Source organism: Triturus cristatus, chromosome 3_2 (assembly GCF_964204655.1).
Source record: "Triturus cristatus chromosome 3_2, aTriCri1.1, whole genome shotgun sequence".
Lineage (NCBI taxonomy): Eukaryota > Metazoa > Chordata > Amphibia > Caudata > Salamandridae > Triturus > Triturus cristatus.
This window is the reverse complement of record NC_140584.1, coordinates 1,091,826,736-1,091,843,059: the sequence shown is the minus strand read 5'-3', so window position 1 is coordinate 1,091,843,059 and position 16,324 is coordinate 1,091,826,736. Positions and strand designations below refer to the sequence as shown.

Genomic DNA, 16,324 nt, shown 5'->3' with positions numbered 1-16,324 from the left:
CCATAGGAGTGACTGATAGGTACACATGTGTCTATATATAAGGGTAGATATAGGCATACTATATCTAAGCAAGGGGTGATTACACGACCTTGCCCCAGCTGAGTGATCAGCCAGTTGTGTCTGATTGGAAGGCCAGACCAGGGGTGGCATAATACATGCTGCAGCCCCTGGGAGGCCTAGGGTACACCTATGCCCTGGGTACCTAGGGTACACTGTACAGGGTCCAATAAGGTGATCCTTACCAATTGTGTATGTACCTAGGGTACATGGAGTCCATTTTACAGAGAGAGCAGACAGCCTGAGACCCTGAATGGCAGGATCTCAGGCCAACTAAGTCGAAAAACCAGCTAGACACTAGGCAAAAAGTTGGGGGTAACCATAGTCAGATATCCACCTTCCTACACAACCCCCCCCCAAACGAAAGGAGATAAGGCTGGCCTTGACAAGGTAAGCCTCTATTGCCTGAGTGGCCATATAAGGAAGAACCAGCACTGGCATGGTTACCCCCTGTCTCATGGTCCACTAAGCAATCCCTCATCCTAAAGATATCATAGGGTCTCCACCATAGGGAATCTCTACCTTTGGTGTGTCTTTGCAAAGTAAAAGGCTGGTGTTGAGATGGAGTACTGAAGTTAGTGTCCTCAAAGTGAGGCCTCAGCTTCCTCCAATCATCCTCCACCATGGATGCCTTTCTTTCTCTAACTGAGTTGCACTGTGCTCTCAGGGTCAGCCTCTGGCTACCTAAAGCTGGAGGCTGGGTCCCTTTTGTGGGCTTACTGGAGGGACAGGTCAGGTGTGGGGCCCTAAGGTCCCATGTTTGCCTGTGCCCAACAGAATCCCTCTGGGGGAGGTCCCTAACTACCTGTGAAGGGGATCCCTCAGGAATGTTTTTACCCATCACCTGGCTAGGGCTACTAGCCAGGCAATCCTCATTCTTTTGATGGGGGGGTTCTTGTGGACAGGGGCCCTCTTGGGGTCCACTGGCCTCCCTGACCTCTGCAGCCCTGGGCTGACTGAGGCAGGGTAGAGAGAGGCAGGCTACCTGCACCAGACTGGGTCCCACCTTGGAAGGGGCCACTGACATCAGAGGCTCTGCCAGGCCAGGCCTGGCTACCTCTGGGGCAGTTCCTTCACAAGGGGTGAGGTCAGATCCCTGAGGAGGCTGACCTTTTCCTAATGTCTGGGGAGAGGGAGACTTTTCTTCCTCCCCACTACTCTCTGTTTGTGTGGAGTGATCCATAGTTTCAGGCTTCACTACACCTATATCAGTCTGAGTATGGGCTGAGACCATTACAGCCTTGCCAACCTTTTCAGGAAGGCACTCAGTTTGTGTTTGAGCTGTGACTGTCACAGCTCTGCCAATATCTACAGGGAAGTCTGTCTGTGCCTGGGCTGTGGCTACCACTGCCCTTCCAACCTTTTCAGGGAGGAAATCTGCTTGGACAGGGGTTGTGACTGGCACAACCCCACTACCCTTTTGGGAAAGGCCTACCATTTTGGAATGGGTGTCTTGTTCAACTCCAGCCCAAGCTGAGAGTTCTAAGTCATTCCCCAGTAAGCAGTCCACAGGCAAGGTTGGAGACACTGCCACCCTTTTAGGGCCAGTGACCCCTCCCCAGCTGAGACATACCTCTGCCATGGGATGACTGTTCTGTTTGCCATCAATGTTAGTTACCTGGTATGAGAAACCAGGCAAAAGCTGCTCAGAGGGAACTAGCCTATGGGCCACCATAGTGATGCTAGCTCCAGTGTCTCTGTAGGCCTCAGCTTTTCTACCATTGATGTAGGGTTCCTGTCTGTACCTACCCAAAGTGTTGGGACAGGCAGTGAAGTTGGCAAACCCCATGCCACCATCACAGACAAGAGTAGCTGCTGTAGGGGAATTGGCTAAGCCAGAGTCCCCCTGTGTTCCCCAAGAAAACCCAACCAAATTTTTGGGGGCACTCCCACCACCTGGGGGATTACTGCTGACAGTAATAGGTGGTGTGACAGGAGTAGTTGGAGGAACAGTTTTGTTTTTAGCCTGTGGACAACTGCTGTCAGTTTTCCAATGCCCAGAAGTTTTACACACATGGCAGTAAGGCTTTTTAACTGTGGTAGAGGAGGGAGCTTGGGACCCACCACCCTGTGTGGAGTTTTGGGGCCCTGAGGAAGATTTCTCTTTTGCTTTATCCCCACCCTTCTCTTGAGGCTTGGTGGTATCTTTCTTTTGGTCACCACCCTGATTTTTAGGCCTAATCCTGGTCCTGACCCATTTATCTGCCCTCTTTCCCAATTCTTGGGGAGAGGTCAAATCTGAGTCTACCAGGTGTTGATGGAGAAGCTGGTTCTGACAATTACTAAGGATCTGCTCCCTCATAATCAAGTTGTACAATCCTGTATAGTCCTGCACCTTGCTGCCATTTAACCAACCTTCCAAAGCCTTAGTGGCACAATCCACAAAATCAGACCAGTCCTGTGTCTGTGTCTTCTGGGTGTCTCTGAACAACAACCTATATTGCTCAGTGGTTAAGCCAAACCCATCTATCAGAGCACTCTTCAGGACTTTGTAATTGTTTGCATCCTCATCACTGACTGTGAGGAGCTTGTCTCTGCCTTTGTCAGAAAAGGAGAGCCACAAGATAGCTGCCCACTGACTTTGGGGTACCTGCTGTACTTTGCAGGCCCTCTCCAAAGCAGTCATCCACTTGTGGATGTCATCCCCATTCTGATATGGGGGGACTATCTTGCTTAGGTTTCTATGGTCATAAGACCTATCCCTATCTCTAGGAATGTTGCTGCCACCAGTGGGTTCTGACCCACACAATTTTTGCTCTCTAGCCAGAGCAAGCTTCTCCTTGGCAAGGGCAAGTTCTTCCCTCTGAATCCTCAGATTAGCTTCCCTCATTCTGGCTTCATGCTGCTTTCTCTCAGGTGAAGTCATTCCCCTGTGAGAGGAAGCATTAGAGATGCTAGAGACATGGGAGTGGATGGATTCCCTTGAAGGGGATCTGTCCCTCCTGCTTCTCTGTGTAAGCCTACTTGGGGGTCTGTAAGGGGGGACCCCATGCAAACTCCCATGTAAGCTTAGGTTAGCCTGGCTAAGTCTTCCTACTTGGCCCTGGCTGTCTACCTCTTCATCTGAAGTCTCCTCTGACTCCTCTGTGGTGGATAGACCCTCCTCTGTGCCTAGGGTACCTGCCTGAGATGCCCTAAGAATGTCATACTCCTCTAGGAGATGTCTTAACTGAAGGAGGGTAGGGTTTGCACCCTGTTTTATTCCTCTGGAGGTACACAAGTGTCTCATCTCCTGGAATGTTAAGGTATCATATCTAGAGGGGGTCTTTTGCAGACCTGATCCTCCTGAGAGAGCATCCACTTGATCTCCTCTTAGAGACATGATCTAGTGAGGGTGTGGTGTGTGCACCTACCTACACTAGTTGTATCTACTAAACCTCTCTAGTAGTTGTAGTCAGGGTGTGTTACTCCCTTCAACCTACAACTACAAAGTCCAGTAGGACTTAAGTATTATAATCTATGTTATATGTACCTAGACAATATCTGTGTGATCTTTCAATTTAGTATCTCAAGATTACAATGGTATTACAACAGCAAGCTCAGATCCCAACCGCTGCTCACCAATGTGAGAAGTTGGCCTGATGTAGGATGTCACTAGTTATAGTGTACACCTTATATCAGTCCAAATACCCTTATGGTGATTGGTTGTAAAGTCAACCTTATAGACCAGCTATCCTAGTGGTAGCATGGACAAGAGCAGTCTTAGGCTAAACTCTGAATGGCATGTGAAGCCAGCTGTGATACCATATATAATCCCTTGAATACCAAATAAAAGGACACCACAACAGATATATATATAAAATACAGTGTATTTATTCTAAGCAAACCCTCAGCACTCTTTATGAGATTAGAGGTAAGTACAACACAGTCTTATTTAAGCATACATTAAGTCACACAGGTAAGTAATACAGTTAGGCCCTAGGGGCCACGCAAACCATATACTAAGTAAGTGGTATAAGAACCACTGTCACGGAAATAGAATAGGCCTAGGCCTAGGGAATCGCTGGGGCTACACTACACTAGCGTTAGTTAGGAAGTGGGAGGCCCACGGGATTCGTGTGCAGAGTGGAAACACTCACGCGTAATGCGTAAAAGTCAATAGCAATAGTACAGTTTAGAAAACGGTAGATTTAGGACACTTCCGGAGTAGCTAGGAAGTTGAGACTTGAAAACTAGACACTAGGATAGTCACTATCCTGATGAGCACCGGAGTACCCAAGTTACCTAGCCCACAGGCTGCGGGTGCATAGGGGTGAAGATGCGTCGTTTTCGTCGTCGACTCCTATGGATGCCTGAAGAAAGATGCTGACAGGCAGTCAGGGGAGAGTGTCCGGTGGATCCCAAGGGTGGGATCAAGAAGAGAAGAAACCTGCAAGCAGAAGGGACAAAGTCAAGGTCACTAGCCAGTGACCACGTGGAACCAGGAAGGAACCAGGCGATGTCGTGAAGATTGCAGGTGAAGGTGAAGCTTGTCGCTGCAGCTAGGAGGACCAGGAAGCGTCGAGGATGACCAGGACCAGGAGGCGAGCTGTCCCACGAAGGCTCTTGCTGTCGGCGGCGTCGAAGTTGGACTAGGACTCACCAAGCCTTGGCAAGCGGAACCCACGAAGAATGAAGGACTTGCTTCTGGTGCAGACCAGGAAGGTCTGGGGTGCTTCTTCTTTGCAGAGAAGCGGGAGCCAGTCTGGAGGAGCCAAACCAGTGCAGAAGATTTCAGGGTGCGTCGTCACAAAGGCCACTAGCCAGCGGGCAAGCAACCGGACAGACGCGGCAAGCAGGAAAATGCTGAAGGGCCCCACGCAGGACTCGTGGAGTGTGGGGGGCTGATCTTCGGTGCAGATGGTGCTTGGGGTTGGGGCTTCTCAATCCCCGGTGCACAACTTCGAGGGTACCTCAGAAGCTGCGCTTTAAGTTACTAGCCACTTTTCCCAGGTAGCCGGTCCCACGTCGCTCGTCGCCTCCACGGATCTCAGCTTTGCTGTCGATGTGGATCAGGGTCGGAGAAGTCTGGAAGTCAAGGCTCTGGTCAGGCTCTGCAGTCGGTTCCTCGTAGAACGTGGGCAAAGCAAAGGGTAGTCTCTTGATGGTGCCTGTTTGCACAGGGTAGCCACTCCTTGGCCACAAGGGAGATTCTTCAGTCTTCTTCTTTCGTCGAATGTCGAAGGTCCAGAGTTTCTGTTCAAGTTTGCAGGTTCAGGATAATCTAAAGTCTTGAGGCCCAACTCCCACTCTTATACTAATCTGGGGGGCTGGGATACCTGCTAGGTCACGCCTTATGGGTGGGACCTGGGAGGGGGTGGTTACACCCACTTCCCTTTGTCCAGTTTCGCGCCAGAGCTGGGGCTGGAGTGCCCCAGCGCCGGTTTGAACTGGACTATGCAAGGAACACCTTGTGTGCCCCAGGCATGTCTCATTCCTTTCAGCCCACCCTGCCCCAATACACTAAAGGCTGTCTGGGGAGGTGCTAGCACCTCCCCAAGCAGGAAACCTATTGTCCAGGCCTCCCTGGCTGGGATCACTCCCAGCAGAAGGAGGTCAGACTTGTGTCTGTGGCAGCAGCATCCATTTTGTGATGCTGAGGCTTTGGTTAGAGTTAAACAGCAAAGTAGGATTTTAACATGTCTCTCCCTCTAGAAGGGAGGGATAATATCCTCATCACCAGAAATGGTATGGGGGTATTATTCCAAAGTGTTAGACACCTTACACGACATGTTTTGATAAAGCCAAACCATAGTTACCATAACCGTTTAAGATTATAAGGCACTTTAAGAGTATATGGTAGGCTATATCATAGAACAGCTATAAGGACATGGTTCCGAAAGCTGCAGACAGGCTCAGCTCATGCTAGAGCACCATCTCACATGTTACCAAGCACTCTGCCTCCAGGATTGTTAAGGCCTGCCATAGGAGTGACTGATACGTACACATGTGTCTATATATAAGGGTAGATATAGGCATACTATATCTAAGCAAGGGGTGATTACACGACCTTGCCCCAGCTGAGTGATCAGCCAGTTGTGTCTGATTGGAAGGCCAGACCAGGGGTGGCATAATACATGCTGCAGCCCCTGGGAGGCCTAGGGTACACCTATGCCCTGGGTACCTAGGGTACACTGTACAGGGTCCAATAAGGTGATCCTTACCAATTGTGTATGTACCTAGGGTACATGGAGTCCATTTTACAGAGAGAGCAGACAGCCTGAGACCCTGAATGGCAGGATCTCAGGCCAACTAAGTCGAAAAACCAGCTAGACACTAGGCAAAAAGTTGGGGGTAACCATAGTCAGATATCCACCTTCCTACACAACCCCCCCCCAAACGAAAGGAGATAAGGCTGGCCTTGACAAGGTAAGCCTCTATTGTCTGAGTGGCCATATAAGGAAGAACCAGCACTGGCATGGTTACCCCCTGTCTCATGGTCCACTAAGCAATCCCTCATCCTAAAGATATCATAGGGTCTCCACCATAGGGAATCTCTACCTTTGGTGTGTCTTTGCAAAGTAAAAGGCTGGTGTTGAGATGGAGTACTGAAGTGAGTGTCCTCAAAGTGAGGCCTCAGCTTCCTCCAATCATCCTCCACCATGGATGCCTTTCTTTCTCTAACTGAGTTGCACTGTGCTCTCAGGGTCAGCCTCTGGCTACCTAAAGCTGGAGGCTGGGTCCCTTTTGTGGGCTTACTGGAGGGACAGGTCAGGTGTGGGGCCCTAAGGTCCCATGTTTGCCTGTGCCCAACAGAATCCCTCTGGGGGAGGTCCCTAACTACCTGTGAAGGGGATCCCTCAGGAATGTTTTTACCCATCACCTGGCTAGGGCTACTAGCCAGGCAATCCTCATTCTTTTGATGGGGGGGTTCTTGTGGACAGGGGCCCTCTTGGGGTCCAATGGCCTCCCTGACCTCTGCAGCCCTGGGCTGACTGAGGCAGGGTAGAGAGAGGCAGGCTACCTGCACCAGACTGGGTCCCACCTTGGAAGGGGCCACTGACATCAGAGGCTCTGCCAGGCCAGGCCTGGCTACCTCTGGGGCAGTTCCTTCACAAGGGGTGAGGTCAGATCCCTGAGGAGGCTGACCTTTTCCTAATGTCTGGGGAGAGGGAGACTTTTCTTCCTCCCCACTACTCTCTGTTTGTGTGGAGTGATCCATAGTTTCAGGCTTCACTACACCTATATCAGTCTGAGTATGGGCTGAGACCATTACAGCCTTGCCAACCTTTTCAGGAAGGCACTCAGTTTGTGTTTGAGCTGTGACTGTCACAGCTCTGCCAATATCTACAGGGAAGTCTGTCTGTGCCTGGGCTGTGGCTACCACTGCCCTTCCAACCTTTTCAGGGAGGAAATCTGCTTGGACAGGGGTTGTGACTGGCACAACCCCACTACCCTTTTGGGAAAGGCCTACCATTTTGGAATGGGTGTCTTGTTCAACTCCAGCCCAAGCTGAGAGTTCTAAGTCATTCCCCAGTAAGCAGTCCACAGGCAAGGTTGGAGACACTGCCACCCTTTTAGGGCCAGTGACCCCTCCCCAGCTGAGACATACCTCTGCCATGGGATGACTGTTCTGTTTGCCATCAATGTTAGTTACCTGGTATGAGAAACCAGGCAAAAGCTGCTCAGAGGGAACTAGCCTATGGGCCACCATAGTGATGCTAGCTCCAGTGTCTCTGTAGGCCTCAGCTTTTCTACCATTGATGTAGGGTTCCTGTCTGTACCTACCCAAAGTGTTGGGACAGGCAGTGAAGTTGGCAAACCCCATGCCACCATCACAGACAAGAGTAGCTGCTGTAGGGGAATTGGCTAAGCCAGAGTCCCCCTGTGTTCCCCAAGAAAACCCAACCAAATTTTTGGGGGCACTCCCACCACCTGGGGGATTACTGCGGACAGTAATAGGTGGTGTGACAGGAGTAGTTGGAGGAACAGTTTTGTTTTTAGCCTGTGGACAACTGCTGTCAGTTTTCCAATGCCCAGAAGTTTTACACACATGGCAGTAAGGCTTTTTAACTGTGGTAGAGGAGGGAGCTTGGGACCCACCACCCTGTGTGGAGTTTTGGGGCCCTGAGGAAGATTTCTCTTTTGCTTTATCCCCACCCTTCTCTTGAGGCTTGGTGGTATCTTTCTTTTGGTCACCACCCTGATTTTTAGGCCTAATCCTGGTCCTGACCCATTTATCTGCCCTCTTTCCCAATTCTTGGGGAGAGGTCAAATCTGAGTCTACCAGGTGTTGATGGAGAAGCTGGTTCTGACAATTACTAAGGATCTGCTCCCTCATAATCAAGTTGTACAATCCTGTATAGTCCTGCACCTTGCTGCCATTTAACCAACCTTCCAAAGCCTTAGTGGCACAATCCACAAAATCAGACCAGTCCTGTGTCTGTGTCTTCTGGGTGTCTCTGAACAACAACCTATATTGCTCAGTGGTTAAGCCAAACCCATCTATCAGAGCACTCTTCAGGACTTTGTAATTGTTTGCATCCTCATCACTGACTGTGAGGAGCTTGTCTCTGCCTTTGTCAGAAAAGGAGAGCCACAAGATAGCTGCCCACTGACTTTGGGGTACCTGCTGTACTTTGCAGGCCCTCTCCAAAGCAGTCATCCACTTGTGGATGTCATCCCCATTCTGATATGGGGGGACTATCTTGCTTAGGTTTCTATGGTCATAAGACCTATCCCTATCTCTAGGAATGTTGCTGCCACCAGTGGGTTCTGACCCACACAATTTTTGCTCTCTAGCCAGAGCAAGCTTCTCCTTGGCAAGGGCAAGTTCTTCCCTCTGAATCCTCAGATTAGCTTCCCTCATTCTGGCTTCATGCTGCTTTCTCTCAGGTGAAGTCATTCCCCTGTGAGAGGAAGCATTAGAGATGCTAGAGACATGGGAGTGGATGGATTCCCTTGAAGGGGATCTGTCCCTCCTGCTTCTCTGTGTAAGCCTACTTGGGGGTCTGTAAGGGGGGACCCCATGCAAACTCCCATGTAAGCTTAGGTTAGCCTGGCTAAGTCTTCCTACTTGGCCCTGGCTGTCTACCTCTTCATCTGAAGTCTCCTCTGACTCCTCTGTGGTGGATAGACCCTCCTCTGTGCCTAGGGTACCTGCCTGAGATGCCCTAAGAATGTCATACTCCTCTAGGAGATGTCTTAACTGAAGGAGGGTAGGGTTTGCACCCTGTTTTATTCCTCTGGAGGTACACAAGTGTCTCATCTCCTGGAATGTTAAGGTATCATATCTAGAGGGGGTCTTTTGCAGACCTGATCCTCCTGAGAGAGCATCCACTTGATCTCCTCTTAGAGACATGATCTAGTGAGGGTGTGGTGTGTGCACCTACCTACACTAGTTGTATCTACTAAACCTCTCTAGTAGTTGTAGTCAGGGTGTGTTACTCCCTTCAACCTACAACTACAAAGTCCAGTAGGACTTAAGTATTATAATCTATGTTATATGTACCTAGACAATATCTGTGTGATCTTTCAATTTAGTATCTCAAGATTACAATGGTATTACAACAGCAAGCTCAGATCCCAACCGCTGCTCACCAATGTGAGAAGTTGGCCTGATGTAGGATGTCACTAGTTATAGTGTACACCTTATATCAGTCCAAATACCCTTATGGTGATTGGTTGTAAAGTCAACCTTATAGACCAGCTATCCTAGTGGTAGCATGGACAAGAGCAGTCTTAGGCTAAACTCTGAATGGCATGTGAAGCCAGCTGTGATACCATATATAATCCCTTGAATACCAAATAAAAGGACACCACAACAGATATATATATAAAATACAGTGTATTTATTCTAAGCAAACCCTCAGCACTCTTTATGAGATTAGAGGTAAGTACAACACAGTCTTATTTAAGCATACATTAAGTCACACAGGTAAGTAATACAGTTAGGCCCTAGGGGCCACGCAAACCATATACTAAGTAAGTGGTATAAGAACCACTGTCACGGAAATAGAATAGGCCTAGGCCTAGGGAATCGCTGGGGCTACACTACACTAGCGTTAGTTAGGAAGTGGGAGGCCCACGGGATTCGTGTGCAGAGTGGAAACACTCACGCGTAATACGTAAAAGTCAATAGCAATAGTACAGTTTAGAAAACGGTAGATTTAGGACACTTCCGGAGTAGCTAGGAAGTTGAGACTTGAAAACTAGACACTAGGATAGTCACTATCCTGATGAGCACCGGAGTACCCAAGTTACCTAGCCCACAGGCTGCGGGTGCATAGGGGTGAAGATGCGTCGTTTTCGTCGTCGACTCCTATGGATGCCTGAAGAAAGATGCTGACAGGCAGTCAGGGGAGAGTGTCCGGTGGATCCCAAGGCTGGGATCAAGAAGAGAAGAAACCTGCAAGCAGAAGGGACAAAGTCAAGGTCACTAGCCAGTGACCACGTGGAACCAGGAAGGAACCAGGCGATGTCGTGAAGATTGCAGGTGAAGGTGAAGCTTGTCGCTGCAGCTAGGAGGACCAGGAAGCGTCGAGGATGACCAGGACCAGGAGGCGAGCTGTCCCACGAAGGCTCTTGCTGTCGGCGGCGTCGAAGTTGGACTAGGACTCACCAAGCCTTGGCAAGCGGAACCCACGAAGAATGAAGGACTTGCTTCTGGTGCAGACCAGGAAGGTCTGGGGTGCTTCTTCTTTGCAGAGAAGCGGGAGCCAGTCTGGAGGAGCCAAACCAGCGCATAAGATTTCAGGGTGCGTCGTCACAAAGGCCACTAGCCAGCGGGCAAGCAACCGGACAGACGCGGCAAGCAGGAAAACGCTGAAGGGCCCCACGCAGGACTCGTGGAGTGTGGGGGGCTGATCTTCGGTGCAGATGGTGCTTGGGGTTGGGGCTTCTCAATCCCCGGTGCACAACTTCGAGGGTACCTCAGAAGCTGCGCTTTAAGTTACTAGCCACTTTTCCCAGGTAGCCGGTCCCACGTCGCTCGTCGCCTCCACGGATCTCAGCTTTGCTGTCGATGTGGTTCAGGGTCGGAGAAGTCTGGAAGTCAAGGCTCTGGTCAGGCTCTGCAGTCGGTTCCTCGTAGAACGTGGGCAAAGCAAAGGGTAGTCTCTTGATGGTGCCTGTTTGCACAGGGTAGCCACTCCTTGGCCACAAGGGAGATTCTTCAGTCTTCTTCTTTCGTCGAATGTCGAAGGTCCAGAGTTTCTGTTCAAGTTTGCAGGTTCAGGATAATCTAAAGTCTTGAGGCCCAACTCCCACTCTTATACTAATCTGGGGGGCTGGGATACCTGCTAGGTCACGCCTTATGGGTGGGACCTGGGAGGGGGTGGTTACACCCACTTCCCTTTGTCCAGTTTCGCGCCAGAGCTGGGGCTGGAGTGCCCCAGCGCCGGTTTGAACTGGACTATGCAAGGAACACCTTGTGTGCCCCAGGCATGTCTCATTCCTTTCAGCCCACCCTGCCCCAATACACTAAAGGCTGTCTGGGGAGGTGCTAGCACCTCCCCAAGCAGGAAACCTATTGTCCAGGCCTCCCTGGCTGGGATCACTCCCAGCAGCAGGAGGTCAGACTTGTGTCTGTGGCAGCAGCATCCATTTTGTGATGCTGAGGCTTTGGTTAGAGTTAAACAGCAAAGTAGGATTTTAACATGTCTCTCCCTCTAGAAGGGAGGGATAATATCCTCATCACCAGAAATGGTATGGGGGTATTATTCCAAAGTGTTAGACACCTTACACGACATGTTTTGATAAAGCCAAACCATAGTTACCATAACCGTTTAAGATTATAAGGCACTTTAAGAGTATATGGTAGGCTATATCATAGAACAGCTATAAGGACATGGTTCCGAAAGCTGCAGACAGGCTCAGCTCATGCTAGAGCACCATCTTACATGTTACCAAGCACTCCAGGATTGTTAAGGCCTGCCATAGGAGTGACTGATAGGTACACATGTGTCTATATATAAGGGTAGATATAGGCATACTATATCTAAGCAAGGGGTGATTACACGACCTTGCCCCAGCTGAGTGATCAGCCAGTTGTGTCTGATTGGAAGGCCAGACCAGGGGTGGCATAATACATGCTGCAGCCCCTGGGAGGCCTAGGGTACACCTATGCCCTGGGTACCTAGGGTACACTGTACAGGGTCCAATAAGGTGATCCTTACCAATTGTGTATGTACCTAGGGTACATGGAGTCCATTTTACAGAGAGAGCAGACAGCCTGAGACCCTGAATGGCAGGATCTCAGGCCAACTAAGTCGAAAAACCAGCTAGACACTAGGCAAAAAGTTGGGGGTAACCATAGTCAGATATCCACCTTCCTACAGATTCAAACCTGAGGCGGAGGATTATCCGCACCATGCACCTGGAGTAGCGTTCTCGTGGATTGAGATGCGTTGGTGCAGTAAGCCGTTACTTTGTTTCCGCCAAGGCTGGCTCCAACGGCTGTTGGAGTTTTGAGGCTGCACGGGCTCGTGTGGCTGCTCACCGGTGAGGTAATCAGTGCTGGACAAGATCAGACTTTCAGAGCGACGCTGTCTGAGAAGGTACAGTGGCGGGTGCTTTAGCTATTAACAATTAACTATGGTATGGTTCATTCGGAGTGTAAAGAGAAAACTCTGGTGTGTACTATTTTTGTTTTCTTTTAGTTTTCTGTTCCAAGGAGCATTTGTCATAGGTTGCGTTACCCTAATGGAGTATGGTCTGTTCATGGACTCTTAAAGCTCTATAAACATCTGAAGACCTACACAAGTATTTCTTATGCTTTATTCTTAAAGAGCTTCTGGTAGCAAGGAACAGGACTTTGGTTTCAGACTCCTTACTATCTACCTTCTAGCTGAAGTCTCTTCCTTTCTGCTATTTTATTGCTCTTGGTTTACTATGGAATGGGAAAGACATACACAAGGGTATGTATGAGTAGGGGAGGCGGTTCAGCATAAGTGAAGGGGGGCTGATTGTGGTATTCACCTACGTGTTCTGTGTTGTAGGTGTATCCTCCTCAAGTGTGAGAAGTATCATCACGGAGTAGTGTGTTGGATATTGGAACACCGCTGCTGGTGGAACTTGGTTGACAGGTACTAGTTCGCTTAGTGAGATTATATGAGAGTAGCTAGGAAGTAGAACTGTATTAATCATTGTGTTTTCTGTTTCCAGGTATCCCGTTCCCCGCTGTTCCTACCCTTATTCCTTTCCCTCACTTGATCACCTCAATACTCTGTACGTTATGTGTTAGCGTTGAGGAAGTCGAGAGGTGGACCCCTTTGAGCATCGCCCGGATTCTGAGGAGTTCCTCTGGACGCGACAATAATCCTCAGTACACCCCCATATTTGCACCATCCTCTAACGCTGCCACATTACCTTGGAAGAATGTTGAGAATGCTAATTTTCAGAAGTTTAATGTTTGTAACCTCAGAAATTGTGCTTTAAGTGAACTGGGCTAATTAATCTACTGTCGCCCTTCTTTAATGTGACGTTGTACTACACCACATTATTAACCTTGCTGTTTCATTCTCTGCTTGAGTAAAGGAGTACTAGGCTCCACGGAACACGCCGAAGACTTTGCACCATGTCCTGGTTGAAATGTCATCTTCTCAAGGCTGAGTGTAGCTGTCTCAGACTGAATAACTAACTCTTTAACAGCTGCATCCTCGTGTACCTGACGCTGTGAGCACAGAACCCCATGCAGTGTAACAGTGAAAAAATCCTTGAATGTATTCTGTTGCAAACTTTTCTCTTTGCTTGATTTCTATTGGTCATGAGCCTGAGAACCATGTTTTAATGTAGTGAATTTATAAACCTCTAGTTTAGAATCTCATTAAAGCGTGTTGTTTTCCAATGGAAGAAGGGGTCCTTTCCCCACTCTAACAAGGCGAATCTCTGTCAGTTTTGTCTCTGAACTCTCCTGAGTTCATGAGTGTCTGTTTTTTGGGTTTAGCACTATGACTGAATTTCTATTTGACTAATTGCAATTTATGTCTTTGTACTTTTAATATTTTCAAAGTAAGTATTCAACCTTCAGATTTTCGTGTCTGTCGTTCTTAAGGTCTCCAGTGTGATTAAGAGACAAGGTACCACTGGATTTTCATCATAGGAGTTACGGGTACAAAGGGGTGCACCAAAGTACATCTAGGGACTACACCGCTCCCGGTCTGAGAAGATCAGCTCAGACAGGGTAAAAAGATTGGGGCGAGTTTGTATACAGGTTGTTTCTAGATGCGCCTCTGTAGTGAGCGAAGATAGTGGTGTACATTAATAGAGGCCCAGTGAAGTCACCAGAAGGGGTGCAGTAGCTTAGGTCATTAATTGAGGTCCCTCTAGAGTCAGCAGAAACGGTGCAGTACTACAGTCAGGTACCAGACACCCTATGCACTCTTTTTGGACTCACATATGCATAATTTTAAAGGCAGCCCTGCACCACGAAAACAGTCCAGCACATACAATAATTTGTACAGCATACATTATATACCCAGTGCCTTTATTAATAAAATAACAAAAGACCAGCTATACTCTTAAGGGAAGGAAATGCCTCACTGCAGAATGGCTGGCAGAAGGGCTTTAAGGAGCTGCCAGGGCAGGTACCCTGAGGAGATTGGACCTGACAGACTTGCATCTGCTGTATTCTGGGTGTAGGCTTCATGACATTTACAAAATCATACACTCTCCCTCATTTGCTATATATGCCTGCCCATGAAACGATGGACACTTAAGCTCAGATGCAAAATGAGAACACATGTCTGCAAGAATACCGACCCAGTGACAGTAAGCAGGAATTAGATATATGAATGTGATTTTCATAAGGAGTTTTTTTTTTATTGAAATTAAACGTGGGAAACCCTGATAGTAAACAGAGAGGATAGAAGTAAATGTAAGTGGGAGTAGGGTAGACAGAATTGGACATCTGCATAACCACGATTAGGTGATCGTTTGTTATTCTGGATAGTGTGTTACAGGGTATTGGACCGGGCTCTTTCTGCAAGGTTACCCTATTTGTTTCCTTCCTTTGCTGAACCTGTTTTGTTGCTTTAGGACTCTGTGCACTTTTCTCCCGCTAATCAGTGGTAAAATTGCTGTGCACCAAACTGGCACATTTAATGTACTTATAAGCCTCTAGTAAACTACACTACAGGTACCTAGGGCCTGTAAATTAAATGCTTCTAGAGAGATTGGTCCGAAGAATAGCCCTGGTTGACAAAGTACTGGCCATAGAAAAGGCAAGGGAAGAAATGGGTTTAGCACCCATGAATGGTGGCAGTAATATATTACCTAGGGACAGAGCGGAAACCTTTGACCCTAAAATCCCCGAGGGGATTGTTTCAGTATACAGAAGGTGATGACATCACAAAATGGTTCACAGCGTTCAAGAGAGCCTGTGGAGCTAGGAAGGTCAGACAGAATTATTGGGGCTCTCTCCTTCGAGTGCTGTTCTCTGGTAAATGTGGCGATAGGCTCCTGCCATTGAACGGGCCGAAGGACTTCATCAAAGACAACGAAGCAAAAATGCACATCATCCTGATGCAGGGAAAAACTTTCTTGTGCAAACTGCACTCTATCCTCACAGACAGTGGCGGCTCCTCCGCTAAGGCAGAGGTGCGTCACCCCACTGCTTTTTGGCAGTGAAAGACAGAGAAAACAGAATGATAATAACTTGGGTCATTATCATTTTATTTTCTCCTACTTCTGCCCACAGCTTCGCGTGAGGGAGGGGGACAGGGGAGGAGTGCTAGGAGTGGTAGCACCATGGTCCTCTCAGTCTTGCACACTTCGGATGTTCTCCATGCAGGCTGCATTACAGCCCATGTGGAGAACATGCACAGGCCTCCAGTCAGCGTCTCAGCACCGAAAAACAGGGCTCAGACCAATCAAAATGCTGCTACGGCAGCATTATGATTGGCTGACTGGGAGTCTGGGTGTGCTTCCTGTGGGTGAGCGAGGGAGGCCTACGGTGGAGAGACAGGCAAGGAAGCGGCGAAAAGGTAATTTTAATAATGCTCATTTAATTTTTACATAGACGCTTCCCACCACGTCCCCCGCATCCTTCCCCCCTACATCACGCATCCTCCGCCCCCTCCTGCACCTGCCCCCTACCTCTGATTGGTGACGACCCCACATGCTCACAGAGGACACAACACCGTTCATGCAGTACAAGGCCTCCATGCATACCACATGGAAATAGGATCACACAACACACCGTCAGGAGAACTGAATGATCACAATTAAGGGAGGCTACAGGGATTCTGCGATGAGTGGCAGTTGTCACCTCTCTCAGAGGTAGGGGTAAAAGGCATGTGAAGATTCAGCCACCACTAGCTCTCTGTACCCCCATTGCCGGGTGAGGGGT

The 16,324-nt window shown here is 48.9% G+C and overlaps 1 long non-coding RNA gene across 1 annotated transcript in view; it reads left to right on the top strand.

Moving 5' to 3' along the window:
• LOC146859186 (uncharacterized) overlaps positions 1 to 14,004 on the top strand; it is a 46,681-nt gene extending 32,677 nt beyond the window's left edge. The window contains exons 2-3 of the long non-coding RNA XR_014979747.1: positions 12,975 to 13,061; positions 13,141 to 14,004. This is a non-coding gene — a long non-coding RNA (uncharacterized LOC146859186). The remainder of the gene's footprint in view (positions 1 to 12,974; positions 13,062 to 13,140) is intronic.
• The last annotated feature ends 2,320 nt before the right edge of the window (positions 14,005 to 16,324 follow it).